The following is an 18,022-nucleotide window of genomic DNA, read 5'->3' on the forward strand; positions in this document are numbered from 1 at the left end:
GCCTCGGGCATGGATGTGTGTGATGTCCTTAGCTTATTTAGGTTTAAGTAGTTCTAAGTTCTATGGGACTGATGACCTCAGATGTTAAGTCCCATAGTGCTCAGCGCCCTTTGAACCATTTGAACCGTTTCAGTCCCAACTACTACAACGTCATACTGACACCAACAGTGTGCTCGCACAGCTAACTTCACAGATAGTTCCACTTGATTTTGTAACAGCTGAAATTAAAAGTCACACTACATCCCAATATGAGAGGTTTCAGTTCGTCCCTCATTTCCTTCTGGGAGATTTGTTTTCTGTTCAGTACACTTTTTCCTTCCAACCAACGAAATGTGGCAAAATAGGGCCAGTAAGCGCTTCACAAATCGCTGTTTAGTGCTGTTAAGAAGATTTCTTTTAACGTTGTCTTAGGCGGAGAAATTTAGTTTAATCTTGAAACATCTTAAGTAGCAACGTGTACAATTTCACCGGATAAGAAAAGCTTATTGTCTAGGTCTGAAAAGGTTTAAAAACGAGGTCTGCACAATCTGGGCCACCTTAATCTTTTCGTTTGGTAGCACTGCTTTACAGTTTGCCTAAGAGGTATCACGTCAATGGCCTTGCCGCAGTGATAACACCGGTTCCCGTCAGATCACCGAAGTTAAGCGCTGTCGGGCTGGGCTAGCACTTGGATGGGTGACCATCCGGTCTGCCGAGCGCTGTTGGCAAGCGGGATGCACTCAGCCCTTGTGAGGCAAACTGAGGAGCTACTTGAGTGAGAAGTAGCGGCTCCGGTCTCGGAAACTGACATACGGCCGGGAGAGCGGTGTGCCGACCACATGCCCCTGGATATCCGCATCCAGTGACGCCTGTGGGCTGAGGATGACACGACGGCCAGTCGGTACCTTTGGGTCTTCATGGCCTGTGCGGGCGGAGATAAGAGGTATCACACGTTGTGTTCTTGTAGCTGTGGAAATCATTAGCTGAAAACGAGTATAACATCTAAGGATATGGTACTACTAAAAACGAAAACGATGAAAAACCGAAGGCTGAGTCCTTCCTCGAACTGAGGTGTATTTTATAACAGAGAAATCAGGGGAGACTGTCGTTGCCTTCTTCCAACGAGCACTAGAACCCCCACACACAGATGCTTACAGTAATACGAGTAGTTTAAAGCCCGGAGCAACAAGACGTGCACCACAAAGTGGATCTGAATTTTACCTTTCATCTCCGAAAACGGTGATATTATTATTACCGCATATCACTTTTAGAGACAAAATACATTTGCACGATACTCTAAACAACATTCACAAGGAACTAATCCATTAAATCTTATTTGGGGCATGCAATCGGGAATGAATCTGGCTTCTGATGCGAAGGAAGTGCTCTCCACCGTGTACCGTGCTTCGTTTTCTCCTGCATTGTCAGTAGTTTCTTACTCGCAAAATGTCATAGCTTAAGAAATTTGATAAATGTAGCGATTTTGCGCTTTATGGAGGTGGATACTGTATCAGCGCCATTTCCCGCGTCCTACGATACCACGGGTCTACCTGTGGACGTGCAGGGCTACGGCGACGGTTGACACAGCCTTCCTCCACCATCCTCTTCACCCAGAGGTGTATCGTAGATCTGTGGTATCCAGGACACGGGAAATGGCGCTGATACAGTATCCATCTCCATACAGGACAAAGTCGAAACATTTATCAAATTTCTTAAGCTGTGACATTTCGCGAATAAGAAACTACTGACAAGGCCAGGGCAGGTAACCGGAACGTTAACGGCCACAAGGCAGAAGATTCCGCTGGTGCGCCTCAATTCCAAATAACCAAATACAGTTAAACTCCGCCGGAGGGTGGCTAACATTTGCCAACTTGAAAACACACGTTGTTGCTCGTGGGAATGTCCCAACAGCTGACAAAGAAGTCCAAACGACACAATGTGAACAGTCGTGACTTGCTGGTAGATTAAGTCAAAACTCAACTTTCGTGTCCAGGATCGGTGAGCCACGGACCTCGTAGCAATGGGAACAGCACCACACACTCCGACCGCGCGTGGACGCCGCCAGCAGCGGAGACTTCCTCACTCCTCCACGCCAACCGACCAACTGCTCGCAGCCAGCACAGCCGGAAACTATAAGCGCCAGGCCAAAGATAGTACAAGGTGCGAATATCGACACACACCGCTGCTGCCACTCGCGGAGAGAGAGGATAACAGCATAATCGCAATAACCGCGGGAGACTAAACACAGAATAGCGATCAAGGTTTAATCCAACGCATAACATGAGCCAGCCACGGTTCAACACGCTCTAACTCTTTGAGGGGCAGGTAAACACCACTAAAATTTATCCTGGTGGGGCAAGAAAAATTATTTGCGAATTTAAAATTTCTTTTACTTGTAACACATTTATTTTATTGTCTTGACATGTATTATACATCGAGTTTGTAAAAATTCACTTAAACAACAACAAAGTATTAACATTAGATGTGGTCACTACAGGTAACCACCACCCCATTACAGTATACAAATACGATATTTGGTGGTTGAACTTTGAAATAACTAGTTTTTTTAATTTTCTTGGTATCTCTTGAAACAGTTCTTGCCTGCTCTCAGACACAAAGGTACTTTGCACACTGAACATATCCACACTGTTCGCACTGGATTTTTCTTTGAACTGCAAACAGCGCATCTTCTAGATGATGAGTGAATTGGTTGTTGTTTACTGCTTTCGTGGCAAATACTTCCGTCTACGTATGACTTGTGTGATTTGATCTAGGTTGCTATACTACTTTGGGATACAGAAGCAAAATTAGCTGTCACTGAAACTATTTTTGAAGCCAACAAGATTTTGTACACCTCTCGACGGAAGTCTTTATTGGAGAACTGCTCCATTTCGATTTCTTTGTGCATAATGGACGCGTGTGTCACACTGCAGTCTAAAAAGTGAAGAAACAATCTCATCCACCATTTCTTGCTTTTTCTTTCAATAGCATAGTCTGACTTTAGTCGATCAAAATTATCCACATAGTTGATACTGGAATTGTAGTCTCTCAATACAATTGGACAAGTGATATTGGTTATTGTTCCATCTTTCATTTTTCGAGTTAGTGTGGACACATCTGATGGTGAATGACATGTTGAAATCAAGTTGACTGCCCTGTTATCTTTCCATCTATAGATTACTATGCCATCATTGCTTATTTTGTAATCGAATTTCCCTCTTTCCAGTTCCTTTTCCTCCTTGAGTTTTGGTATGTTTTTCATTCTGGGAATTATTTTTCCACAAGCTTACACACCATAGGATTTTAGGTCCTTGAACAGATCATATGATGTAAAATAATTGTCCATGAAAATAACATGATTCTTTCCATGAAGACAACTGGTTAAATTTAGAACCACACGACTGCACACAAGACTAGAACTTGCACAGCTTGTCGTGAATGTGGGGTCATTTCCATCACTGCCATCACTGTCAACACTGCTGTCACTAGAAGATATTTCTTCAAATAAAATTCGGTAACATTCGTCCTCAGTTATTCCTTTACTGCTAGACATATTCGATGGAGACGAAGAAAATATACTGGGTGGAGAAGAAGGGCGTTGGTTAGCAGCACTGACCACACAGAAATTTGTCTGTAAAACACGGAAAATTCTATTTCAATTTAAAGTTACATTACACGCAGACTTATATATGTTCAACATATAAATATAAGCAACTACTTACCAAAAATAGTCGTATATAGAACAGCTACAGAAAATATTGCACGCCGCTTCCAAGAACAGTACTAACAATGAAGAAGTATCAACTATTGTTCTAAACACGCGGCAAAAATTCGCGCAGAAGACCTGCACGGCTATCTAGCAGCATTTTGAGCAACAATTAGGTGATTGGCAGAGAGACTACTGGCCCCTGAGCGGTAAAGGGAGAAAATATTATGTGGTTAGCCACGGTGACCACTGCCCATTGAAACCGTCTACGTATGTGGTTAGTTACAATTTTGCCTGCCCTTCAAAGAGCTAAGAAACGACGCCCAGCGCAGGAATTATCCGAATGGGACTGAAATCGGTAGAGATGATGTACTCGTGCATGTACACTCCGTCGGCCTAACCGCATTGACTGAACTGTCGTGATGAGCCCCACTTTGAAGTGGGCGCCGGTCACCAACGAAGACGTGTCTGGAGACGCCCCGGACAGCAATGGGATTCCAGTCTGGCTCTCGCCCGCCATACGATCCGACAACCAGTACTGGTAGTTTGGGGCGCCATTTCATTTCATAGCGGGACGTCTTTCATAGTCATCTGCGGCACCCTTACAGCACAGTGATACGTCGACGATATTCTAGGCCCCGTTTTTCGTTGCCCTTCATGACAAGCCGTCCTGGGCCTACATTTCAGTAAGATAATACCCACCTGCACACGCCTAAGTTCCTAGTCTTCGTGCTTGCTAAACCCTACCTTGACCCATTTGAGAACGTTTGGACCATTACAAGCAGGGCCCTCTAACCAGCTGGTGACTCTGTCGATCTAACTCGCCAATTAGACATAACTTGGCACAATATCCCTTAGGAGGACACCCAACATCTCTTTCAATCAATTCCGAATAACTGCCTGCATAAGGGACAGAGGTGGACCAGCGCGTTATTGACTTGCTCAGTTTGTGAAGCTCTTTCTTTTGAATAAATCAACTAGGTTTTCCGAAACTGTAATGATTTGTTCGTCTCTGCACGTACATCACATCTACCGATTTCAGTCTCATTCTGATAACTCCCTGGTGGTGCGTGGTTTCTTTTTTTCCCCCTCCTCTCTTCTTAGAGTGTATATCGACAACTGAGATCTATCGCAGTACGATATGCAAGTTCTACATTTGGTTCTATCTTTAATCCTTTATTGTATGACATTTGCGACGATACGGTAAAAAATAATGGCCTAAGTGTTTTTTGTGAGTTCCTCTGAAGCATGGTTGCTTTCAAGTTACTTCGCTTCGACAGCTGTCTTGCGAACAACCAACGCATCCGGCCCAGCACTCTATTTAACCAGTCATGTTGGCAGGATTTAATATCCAGTGATAATAATTAAAATAATGTTCTCAAATCATTTCGATTTAGAATAAATGAAGTTTGTTAATTCGTGTTTTACAGTTGAATTAACACAATGACAGAACTAGTGCTTCGTGAATTTATTGCTCAGAGCAGTTTACTACGTTATTGTAATTAAGATGGTAGATAGGGTTTTTGCAGAGTAAAGTACAAGGGATCAAACCAATCGCCGGCCGGTGTGTTCGAGCGGTTCTAGGCGCTTCAGCCTGGAACCGCGCGACCGCTACGGTCGCAGGTTCGAATCCTGCCTCTGGCACAAATGTGTGCGATGTCCTTAGGTTAGTTAGGTGTAAGTAGTTCTAAGTTCTAGGGGACTGATGACCTCAGATGTAAAGTCCCATAGTGCTCAGCCATTTCAAACCAATCAATTTATTGTGTGTACAAATATGCACTGAAAATATCTCACCAATGCAATTGGATTATAATGTAAGTCATGGACAAAATCTGTATGTACTATTGCAAAAGCTGAAAGTATCACAATTCTGTGACGCGCAATTTATTTCGTTGCTATATAAATACACATACTGTAAAACTCCACCACAGCAATCTGCATTGCGAAACAGCACTTGAACTTACCTTTCAAAGCCTGAAAATTAGTCGCGCAAAGGAACAGGATGTTTATTACGAATAACGTGGAAGACCTGTGTATGACTGAGCTATTTCATTCTCTGTTCCACGGACAATCATTCAACAGCCAAAGGGCGGACGTTGGCAACAGGTGTGCTCAATACGGTGTCACACAAAACTTCCATCAAAATTACGTACGAAAATTAGGTAAATGGTTTGGGAGGACAGAAATGAATGACCTCCTCGCTTAGACGTGCGAAATACAAAGTGCGAGTCCAAACATTCTCCGCCGCATGACCTGCTTGACCGCTCGCTACTTTCATTGGCTGAAAACAAGCGGAACTCGCCAGAACTGAAACACAGTATTACAGCAGTGCCTCAAGGAGAGATAACTCAAAGAGCTTCCGCTACCAATCGATTACAGGATATATTCTTAAAAAGTTTATAAAGACTACTTCACAGTCTAAAGAAAACAAACTCGAAGTCGAAAAATGCCGATTAACACACGTCTTTCAATGTGTGTGTGCATTGTTGACTCTGGCGCTCGACATCAACCTGCCCTTTGGAGACTGCTCAATCGTTTGAGCGACGGCGACTCACATTTCCCCTCGCGTACACTGTGCATCCTGCGTTTGACACTTCCCGAAACAGAAGCCCGATGCTCCGAATCAAACAGGGTGCTTTACAAGGTGGGGCCCCGCCAACACGATGTCTAAACGGACCCGTTATCTCTGTCACTGTTAGCCCTGCCAGCGGATGTTCGTACACCGATGCACACACACCAGTAATTACTCGTCAGTAGTGTAAATTATTTCGCTCACATCAATCATGGCTTCACAAGTGAAACAGCTCAATGCTGAAACAGAACAATACAAAGGTTCGCAGAAGGGCTACTCTAAAGTTTGGAAGGTAGGAGGCGAGGTACTGGCAGAAGTGAAACTGTGAGGACGGGGCGTGAGTCGTGCTTGGGTAGCTCAGTTGGTAGAGCACTTGCCCGCGAAAGGCAAAGGTCCCGAGTTCGAGTCTCGGTCCGGCACACAGTTTTAATCTGCCAGGAAGTTTCATATCGCGCACAGTCCGCTGCAGCGTGAAAATCTCATTCTAGAAGAATACAACATTAATAACATTGCCGTTCTTCATACTTATAACAGGGATACCAATAAAACAGCTATTTGCTGCGCTAGGTTTCTCGGTTGAGGAAGCATGGAGCGAAAAGCTCAATGTAAGTGGTCCCATAGATTCTCGATTGGCTTAAATCTTGAGAGTCTGGTGGCCAGGGCAGCACGGTGAACTCGTTCTGGTGTTCTTCGAACCACGCACGTACACACTGCAAAGTGTGTGACACGTTACGTTGTCCTGCTGGTAGATGCCATCGTGCTGAGGACAAAGGAACTGAATGTAGGGATGGACATGGTCCCCAAGCATAGACGCACACTTGTGCACATCATCGTGCCTTCCACAAAGACGAGATCATTTAGAGAATGCCACCAAAACATTTCCCAGGACATAATGCTCCCTCCTGCGGCCTGCACTCTTTCGAAAGTGGTTTATCTAAGAAGGCCACCTGGCATCACTCAGTGGACATCCAGTTGCACCACTGTGGAAATTCCATCCTTGGTCGTCGATGGACAGAAGGCAGCTTGGTTATGTGAACCAGGTGGCTGCTGTGGAGGCCTCTACACACCAACATTCGCTGAACTATCGTTGAGGAGACGCTATTGGTAGCCCCTTGATTCATCCGGGCGGTCAGTTGCTGACCATTGCACGTCTTTTCGCCCGCACACATCTCCGTAAACGTTGTTCACCCTGTCATCTAAGGCCTCCCTGCACCACAGTTCACTCAGCGCCCGTTTCGGATAGTACCATTTTGCCATGCATGGCATAGTTCAAGCACAAACTTGGCTGTGGGCCGTGGTAAAAATTGCTGTTTTGAAGACCGCGCCGCAGAGCATAGTGTGAAGCAGTCGCCCTCCGTTTCTGGCGGTGGCGCCACTGTGGCAATCGCAGCTTTGGTGTCTCCCTCTGGTAGGAAAGGGGAAAGGTTGCCTGCTCAAGTGCATTTAAGGGGCGCTATGAGCTCGCCAGTCGTCCCCCACGCAGATCATCTATGATCTCATTCCTTTCCCCCATCTGCTCCTCTTCCTCGAACATATCCGCATCCTCTACACCTCCCGCCGCCTTGAACCCCCTCACCCCCTGGTTGCTCCTCTCCTCTCCCATCCCCGCCCCCTGCCACGTCTTCACTGTTGTGTCTCCCCTACCCTCCATCTCTACACCCTACATCTCCTTTCCCAAGGTGGCTTCCATCAACTCCCCCTCCCGGATGGTGCCCTCTCTCCCTCCATTTATCCCTCCTATCAACTCTGATCCTCACCCCCCTCCTTTCCTCCGTCCTTTCCCTGGGCTCCCTCTTCCTCCCCCCTTCCATCCCATGTTTTCTCCCCGCCTACCCTCTCCCTATCTCCTTTCTGCCCCCCCCCCCCGAGTCCTTTTGTACTCCCCTCCTCTGCCTTCCCCACTCCCTGGCACGTCTGCTCAGCACCCTCCACCCCCCTTATGGATCCTCATCTTCCATTGGCTCCTTTCCCCCTCCCCCTTCACTTTTCCTCTCCTTCCACCCCTTTTTTCCCGTCATCTGACCAGTTTCCCCCCACCTGCTCTCGGGTGTGGTATGTCATATTTGTGCCACCTTTTTAGTGCAGTGTTTAGGTGAGTGTTCAGTGTCGTTTGTCTTTCCACAGTGTTGCGAACAGACATCATGCTGTCGCTGGGAGTGCATTTTATATCTCTTGCAAACAGAACCCAGACTGTCGCCATGTTTTTTAATTGTCTGTCTATATTTTTCTGCTTCCTGTGTATTTTATTAGCATCATCAACACTGTGTTTTATGTTTTAAGCTCCAGAATTTTCTGCCATTTTACCTTTTATCGCCAACTGTTATTATTTTTTATTATCTTCATCTTTTTAAACCAAATTCTGTAGGCTGAAGAGCGGGATAGTAAGCTGCTGCCAGCCCGCCCCCTTTAGGGGGAATCGAAACTCAATAAAGAAAAAAAAAAAAACTCGCCAGTCGGTCAGTCCGGGTCAGTCTCTCGTCCCCAGCTTGCTAGTCTGTTTGTTAGGCAGTTAGTGTCTGCCTGTCGTTCGGAGTGCTGGTATGTCTGTCGTTCGGGTCAACCTTTAAAGCCGGCAAAATGACTTTCCACTCTGCCAGTAAGAGAACTCAGCGAGTGGTCGCCCGGTCTGAGTCTGCGCATTAGGCCGCCAGTCTGCTCGAGTTTGCTCAGGGAATGGTCATGGGCGGTTGGATCGATCGGTTTGTCGGTCGCGCAGACACAAGATGACTTGTCCGTCTTGAGCATCGGCGCATGTGAGGTCGCCACGTGAGTCCAGTGGGCCGCGCCGTATAGCGAGGGGTAGTGGCTTCGCGGTCGACACGAGAGCAACAGGAGTCAACCCACGACATCAGTCTGGTGCGACGCTGTGAGACGGAAGATCGGCGCGCCTTCCTGCGTCCGTTGAAGCGGCTGGCAGCGGACTGTTCGGGAGAGCGATTTGGGGGTGCTGCGCCAGGTCTTCTCGAGAAATCGCAGTTAATTAGAAGTTAAGTGATTGGTGATATGTTGTTTGATTTATTCTTGTTAAATTCTGCTTGTTTTCTTCGTAAGGTCACCAGCCGTTTTGCTTTGGGGTCGTCCCACCATTCTTCTCCGTTTGCCCACCCGCGGGAAGCTGGTTGTTTATAAACCTGCGGTTCGGGTTGTTCGGTAATCTCCCTATGAATGTACCGTACGGTCTGTTATGTTTGTCGGATTCGGTGTGTTAAGGAATTTATTGCTTGGAGTGTAACGGCCTAATACCTGAAATACGTTTTGATCTTTGGAAACTTTGATATTATTGCCTATGATCTTGAGAGGCGGTATCTGTGTACTGTAGGGCACCGTAACTAGTGTTTGGCCAACCTTTTAGAATTTTATATCAGATTGCATTTCATGGTCTTTTATTTAAATGATCATTTTAGTATATAAAGTTGCCACCCTTTCACCGTAAGACTTTTCTTAGAAGTTAAAATCAAGTTGTACCTTCGGTGGTAAGGTTAATATTTTAATTGTTAATGTTTCGTACCATTTCCATCCCTCCTACGGGGGGTGCATAGTTTCTGTGCTTGTGTAAATTGTTAAAACTCTTAGTTTAAAGTAATTTGGTGTGTTGCAGATTTGCACCAGTGTAGTCTTTCAGAGGCTTTTGTGAGCGGTCGTAACAACGGCCGTGTCAAAAGGGAGCAGCAAGGTTCTCTGCCCGAAAGATCATACAGTCAAAACTTGTTTCTTTCTGCCTCTGAATAAATTGTAACTTTGATATTTAGAAGGTGCATTCTGATTATAATTTGAAATCTATTTCTTTTAAGAAATGCTTTTAGGCGCTATTGAAGTGAATAAACTTCCCGTTTGTTAAAAGGAATTTGGTTATGATTTCATCAGTTACTCCCTGGCAACTACTTCCATGCTTACATAGTGTGATTAAATGTGTTGATGTTCTTGATGAATCGCTAGCAAAAAAAATAAATTCTTAAGAATATTCTTTGAAAATAAATCACGGTTCAGGCTGTTCCGCACATGCTACCACCCTTGCCCCGAAAACCAATGATCATGCCCTTTTGGACATCGGATAAATCGCTCCGATTCTGAATTACGATAACGACTGCCGTGGTTCCCGCCTCCCCAGACACGCTCTTTGCATTCTCCACTGCTTCTGCTGCCACTTGCCATCTGTGAGTTGACTTCGAACATAGCTGGCCGAAATATTAATGTGACTGGACCGTGTAACGTAAATTTCATTTATCTGCCTTAGCCTAACTACACCACTGCCTTCCTTCCCCATCTTTCAGATTGTAACATTTCTTTTAATTCTGAGACAGCATCACCAGATAAAGTTTGCTTTGCTCCAGATAAATGATGATCAAGCACATTCTAGAGATACATCTGCAAATTTTTCAAGAACTACAAAATACACGGTATTTGATTATTGCAAATAAAGAATGCGGTAGGCTATGTTTATATTAGGAACTCACCTGTTTATTCAGCGGCACAGTTACGCCTCAAAATATACAGGGTGTTTCAAAAATGACCGGTATATTTGAAACGGCAATAAAAACTAAACGAGCAGCGATAGAAATACACCATTTGTTGCAATATGCTTGGGACAACAGTACATTTTCAGGCAGACAAACTTTCGAAATTACAGTAGTTACAATTTTCAACAACAGATGGCGCTGCGGTCTGGGAAACTCTATAGTACGATATTTTCCACATATCCACCATGCGTAGCAATAATATGGCGTACTCTCTGAATGAAATTACCCGAAACCTTTGACAACGTGTCTGGCGGAATGGCTTCACATGCAGATGAGATGTACTGCTTCAGCTGTTCAATTGTTTCTGGATTCTGGCGGTACACCTGGTCTTTCAGGTGTCCCCACAGAAAGAAGTCACAGGGTTTCATGTCTGGCGAATAGGGAGGCCAATCCACGCCGCCTCCTGTATGTTTCAGATAGCCCAAAGCAATCACACGATCATCGAAATATTCATTCAGGAAATTAAAGACGTCGGCCGTGCGATGTGGCCGGACACCATCTTGCATAAACCACGAGGTGTTCGCAGTGTCGTCTAAGGCAGTTTGTACCGCCACAAATTCACGAAGAATGTCCAGATAGCGTGATGCAGTAATCGTTTCGGATCTGAAAAATGGGCCAATGATTCCTTTGGAAGAAATGGCGGCCCAGACCAGTACTTTTTGAGGATGCAGGGACGATGGGACTGCAACATGGGGCTTTTCGGTTCTCCATATGCGCCAGTTCTGTTTATTGACGAAGCCGTCCAGGTAAAAATAAGCTTCGTCAGTAAACCAAATGCTGCCCACATGCATATCGCCGTCATCAATCCTGTGCACTATATCGTTAGCGAATGTGTCTCGTGCAGCAATGGTAGCGGCGCTGAGGGGTTGCCGCGTTTGAATTTTGTATGGATAGAGGTGTAAACTCTGGCGGATGAGACGATGCGTGGACGTTGGCGTCATTTGGACTGCAGCTGCAACACGGCGAACGGAAACCCGAGGCTGCTGTTGGATCACCTGCTGCACTAGCTGCGCATTGCCCTCTGTGGTTGCCGTACGCGGTCGCCCTACCTTTCCAGCACGTTCATCCGTCACGTTCCCAGTCTGTTGAAATTTTTCAAACAGATCCTTTATTGTATCGCTTTTCGGTCCTTTGGTTACATTAAACCTCCGTTGAAAACTTCGTCTTGTTGCAACAACACTGTGTTCTAGGCGGTGGAATTCCAACACCAGAAAAATCCTCTGTTCTAACGAATAAACCATGTTGTCTACAGCACACTTGCACGTTGTGAACAGCACACGCTTACAGCAGAAAGACGACGTACAGAATGGCACACCCAGAGACTGCGTTGTCTTCTATATCTTTCACATCACTTGCAGCGCCATCTGTTGTTGAAAATTGTAACTACTGTAATTTCGAAAGTTTGTCCGCCTGAAAATGTACTGTTGTCCCAAGCATATTGCAACAAACGGTGTAATTCTATCGCTGCTCGTTTAGTTTTTATTGCCGTTTCAAATATACCGGTCATTTTTGAAACACCCTGTATCTAATGCGCCTCCCTTGTGTGACGTCAAGAAAATGAAAGACGACTATCTCATTTCCATGAAACAGAAGATGTAAACCGCTGCAACGATCATTTGCTCTAAAATGGCACCTTTCCCTGAAAATCTCGGCTTGGAACAACATAACCTCTGGAGAAATCAACTACTGACTATGATGGAGGGAGGTGTATACAGAGTGTGTCAGGAGGAAAGGTAAGTGTTTTGACGGGTTTCTGAACAAAAAACTTGATGTAGACATATGCCCTATTCCGAATGGTTTCCGAGATAGAACATTTTTAATGTACATTTCTATTTATTTTCTGTATTATTCGTTGACATTGTTTACAGCGTACCACAGTAGTATAGAGGCAGTCGAAACGGACTTTTTGATACAGGACGCTTATGGTCAATCAAGTCGGAAAACTACCTCAAACTGGCCTACAAAAAGTATCCAAGCTACAGCCCACGATCGTCGCTCTAGACTTTCAATATTCTCGTGATCTCTTCGCGCAAACTGTTAGTCCTAGACAAAAAATAAATAGGACCTTTTTTGTAGCACATTTAATTTAGTTTAATTGTGTACTGAGACCCGTTTTCGTTAGAGTGTGGGGTTTTCGAGTTATTAAAGAAAAACATACAAAAGTTATATTAAACGTCTTCTATCTCGGAAACAATACGCAATAGGGCATATGTCCGTTGGAAGTTTTTTTTTCAGAATCGTTATTACTATCGCGTCTCAAAGCATGTACCTTTCCTCCTGACTCTCCCAGTATATTACAACATACAAAGCGTGTTTCTTTCGTGAAATGTGTGGTTGATTTGACAAACAGATGGAATGATGAAGTCACGTTATGGGGGTCATTCTCATATGTGCTGTTATGTTGCTGACCGCTCGTCAGTTCGCGGACCACTTGGGCGCAGGACAAACAACTCGGAGCGGAGCCCCTCGCATCCTTCACGGAGGACGGTCGGAGCCAGCGGACGGCCGCGAGTTACGCGCCGCTTGCCGGGTAATTTAGAATCGTAGACGAAATCCATCTGATAACAGGTTCATTACGCCGCCGGCAATTTCCCCGCGACGTGAGATAAATCAGGGAGCAGGTTCCGGCCGGCCCTCGGAGTTACCTGACTAATATCGTAATAATTTCCGTGGCTCGGGGCCACTGGAGCGTGAAGGCACCACGAGCTCCCCGTGGAACCCGTCCGTGAACCCGCCCGCCGTCGGATGAAGACATTAAGGCGGCGGCCGAGCGTTTCACCCCTCCCCCAGCACCTGCTCCGCAGCTCCCGCTCCGGGCAACACACCGCACGCCGCTTCCCAACTCACTGCCCGATTCCAGACGATTGCGACTTTTGTGTATTTGTTGATGCAATCATTTACCAACAGCCGTATGTATTGCAGAAATTTATTTTATAAACTTCTTATGTGCTACCAGTTTCGGTATTACAATGATACCATCTTCAGGCCCCTGTACAATGTGTAGAACACGTGTACTATTATAAAAAATATAGAACATACGTTAACAATTGACAGGTACCATGTTAACTATGTAAGTGGCTCAAAAAGACATATTGCATATCATTAAAACTATATGTGACATTACGGCAAATATGCTTCTGCCTATGTCGTGCTGTTGTTAATAGTTTTCACTGTTTTACTCGAATATAGAATAATAAATGAACATACGTATACGCTATTATTTATAAATCCGTACCACACAGCTGTAATAGGCTGTGCAACACAACAATCAAATGTACTGCATACAATCGTATGTCCAATGGAAGAATATTTTTAAGTAATTAACTAATATAAATAAATAATAAAATGAGTTAAAATATAAGAAAATGTGGCATAATCGTGTCAGAATACGTAAGTTACATATGTGTAGCCTACGTCGTATTATGCGTGGTATGACAAATAGCTGTCGGAATATTAACGATAAAAAGCATAAAAGAGTTTGTCTTAAAACCCAAATGCATTCATGATTTAAACCAATGCAATAGTACTATAAAAATCATCAAACACCTGGTCCCGTATGCACTTCGTTAGAACCCCTAACGAGCGACCGCTACGGTCGCGGGTTCGAGTCCTGCCTCGGGCATGGATGCGTGTGATGTCCTTAGGTTAGTTAGGTTTAATTAGTTCTAAGTTCTAGGCGACTGATGACCTCAGACGTTAAGTCGCATAGTGCTCAGAGTCATTTGAACCATTTTTTTAGAACCCCTATGTAAGACCACCCCGCACTGTGCTGAGTGGATTAATGCAACAGTAGCTGCCTCATATAGTCATAGTTACAAGGTAGATTCTCGACCTCTGTACATCAAAAATGTCTATCTCCCTACGTATAAGTCCTATACAATTATGCAGGATTGTACCGAGTGGAATCAAACGAATAAAAAGGAAAAGAAGAAAAAGAAAAATATAGGAGGCCGCCTATAAGGCACATATGGGTCAATACCACTCTTTTTCCCCTCCTGTGGAAGTTGTTCAGTTGCAAATGTGTCCAACATAGTTTTCTAACCCCTTTGGATTACTGTACTGTTCACCTGTCGTTGCACTCTTGAGTTGCCACTTAACCAATTTTTATACTTGATGTAACATTGCATTTTCTTGACACTTAGCTGATGGGTATAAATTCGTTATTATTTGATTTTAGTTCGTCAAATATTCTGACAAGTTTTTAGGTACCGTGACATTTTGACCCATACAGATAGTTTCCGACTCATTAAGGTAATTAGACAGGATATGATGACACTGGATGATGTATTTAAGATCCTGATAGTCACCTTATACGTTACTACACCCTGCCTTAATGCAACCTTGAGAATGATTTGACATGGTTATAGGTGGTACCGTTAGTCTTAGGGATGACATAACTTTCAGTTTGAGGTTTATGTTAGGGCTTATAGCTATATCCAATGGGTATACGACTTTTGGGACACCATGTAGTTGTTCTTACATAGGTGGTAAAAATCATTTAAGTAGCAACTGAGGAAGAGTGGTTGAAAATACACTGCTGGCCACCCTCTGTTTGCCAGTGGTTACTGTCCGAAACCAAAATTTTCAAGTCGATGTCCTAGCATACCAGTCGTTTGACAACGGAACCGTGGAGGTCACTAGCAGTTAAGACCGCAAGTGCTCACCTGCGGTACTCGCTTTTGCATTTTGCAATGGTTTGCAAAGTATGTCATTGTAGCCTATGCTTCTCGTGTGTGTGTGTGTGTGTGTGTGTGTGTGTGTGTGTGTGTGTGTGTGAATGTGTTGGTGCTTATGGGCGCTCAGTGCCGAGGTTATCAGCACCCTTGCACACATTAAAGGAAACGAATATGGACAAAACTAGTAAGATGGAGTCATACAAGCAAAGACAGCGGGGAAAGACTAAAGATTCAAATGGCTCTAAGCACTAAGGGCATCACACACTTCCATGCCCGAGGCAGGATTCGAACCTGCAACCGTGGCAGCAGCGCGATTCCGGACTGAAGCGCCTAGAACCGCTCGGCCACAGAGGCTAGCAAATGACTAAAGATGCTATACAAAATGCTTCTCGTCTGCTCAACGGTTTGCAAGTTGTGCCTTGTTTGTGGTGGTTATACAGTTCTGAGAATTGAAGTTCTTGCTGATGGAAAGTGTAGATGTCTGTTATGTGCCGGATGTCATTACTACGAGTCAGCTGCCGTCTAAACAAGATAATGATGCCTGGTTTCGGCAGAGTCATCTCGCCTCCTCAGGTGTGAAATTACCCAGTCAGCTCGATGCTGACCTGGCCGGTGTCACGCTTTATGTTCCTGGCTAAATTACGATGTGATCATAAGTCAGTAACTCCGACAGGGACATTGAAAATGAGTCGTTGGCGCCGGATAACGTGGCCTTTTATCGATGTGATTGTTGTCGATGACACTAAAATTAATGCAGAAGTACGACTGGGTTCCATGGAGTTTAGATATCAATCCATGGCTTGTCAGGGCATTAATGTGCTCGCCAACAGCAAGAGCAAATACAGCACTCCACATCAGCCGTCTTAAACCGTATATTCCACAATTAAAACGAGTAAATGAAGCAGCACGTGTTGCTGCATAGGGAACATCTAGAAGATTGTATTGTGTAGCACAGTACACTTGCGTCGTACTGAATGTATGAGCCAGACGTGTGGTATTCTACTCTGCGAGTAATAACAACTATTTTGTAGAGCACTACAAAAAGCGAACAGTCTCCGTTTACCAGATATTTTGCTGTGGAACCAACACAACAAAAACACTGTAAAACTTTTTTTCTGAAAATATTTATTCAAATGGTTCAAATGGCTCTGAGCACTTTGGGACTTAACTTCTGAGGTCATCAGTCCCCTAGAACTTAGAACTACTTAAACCTAACTAACCTAAGGACATCACACACATCCATGCCCGAGGCAGGATTCGAACCTGCGACCGTAGCGGTCGCGCGGTTCCAGACTGTAGCGCCTAGAACCGCAAGGCCACCACGGCCGGCTAAAATATTTATTCTTATGTTAAAGTGACACCTACTGGATTGTAATTATGATACAAAAGTAATTCTTACATAGGTTTTGTTATTAGTAAACAAAGAACTATAACTGCAATACCACGAAGGCAGCCTGCAACAAACGTGTAATTGGCACGAATTCTTCGATAGGCAACTGATTATCATTTCAACACAGATGCAAAAAGTTGGTGTCATAAGACCATCGACATTCTCTACATTAGGAAAGGTTAACCAGCGGGCTTATCGTTTAGAAATCGTCCTTGAGTGTTGGTTGTTTTTGAGAAGATCGCGTTCTGAGTCTTGTAAAAAGGAAAAAACGTCTGCCAGTATGTGAAGAAATTGGACAGCGGCGGGATAGTTGTCTATGGAACCTCCAGTGTATCGTTTGGCTATATTGTTACTCGTGTTGGTCTGAATCGCACAAATGTCCTATGAATATGGAACCGATAGGTGCAGGAACTCCATGAACAGCCCCACACGAATAGCACCCAAGGCGACAGACTTGTCAGACAGTCATGCAGACTGCCACAGACGTGTACCTTGAGGCAGGAAATGGGTTTGTTTGTTGTTAGCAGCAAAACAGGTATTCACATGGGCATAGTGAGACGTCTAGAGCACCACGAACTTCTAGCATGGCGATCTTTGTAATGGCTTCCATTGACGAGGTAGCAGAAAGTTGTTGGGTGACAGTGCTGTGCCCAGGGGCACACGTTGTCTTATCAGGCGATTTCTAGTGGTGTGTACAGCATCAAGATGGGCGTATCCCTGTGTGAAGCCAGGGAGGACATTGCACGCTGTCAGATTGCATTTGTGGTCATTATACAAGTCCAGCACCTCGCGTGATGGTTTCAAGCGCCATTGGGTACACAAGACGATGACGTCTGGTTTGCACAGCCGATGATTTGGACATCAGCCGATACATTTCTGACATATTTAGGTCTGTGACTGTACTCCATTTCCAGTTTGTAGTGCAGTTCTACTACCACTGAGCCGTGTGCGACTCGCGCTGATGCCTTCATAGCTTGGCATCGTGTAATAGCGATAGTGGTGTTTTCTTAGTGTGTTCACTGGCGCCACTACGTTTGCTCGCCTTGTCTGTCCGTGAGTGGCAGCACCAGCACTTATCAATATGCACGTGCTGCGGTACCATCTTCGGAGCGACGTCTAGTGTTTCCGGGTCGTCGCGCGTCGAGCGAGTGGAGTTGGGACGGAGCAGCAGTGAGTTCCGGA

The 18,022-nt window shown here is 44.9% G+C and overlaps 1 pseudogene; it reads left to right on the top strand.

Moving 5' to 3' along the window:
• The first annotated feature begins 589 nt into the window (after positions 1 to 589).
• On the top strand, positions 590 to 707 carry LOC124799422 (annotated as a pseudogene).
• The last annotated feature ends 17,315 nt before the right edge of the window (positions 708 to 18,022 follow it).

This window comes from Schistocerca piceifrons, chromosome 5 (assembly GCF_021461385.2).
Source record: "Schistocerca piceifrons isolate TAMUIC-IGC-003096 chromosome 5, iqSchPice1.1, whole genome shotgun sequence".
Classification (NCBI taxonomy): domain Eukaryota; kingdom Metazoa; phylum Arthropoda; class Insecta; order Orthoptera; family Acrididae; genus Schistocerca; species Schistocerca piceifrons.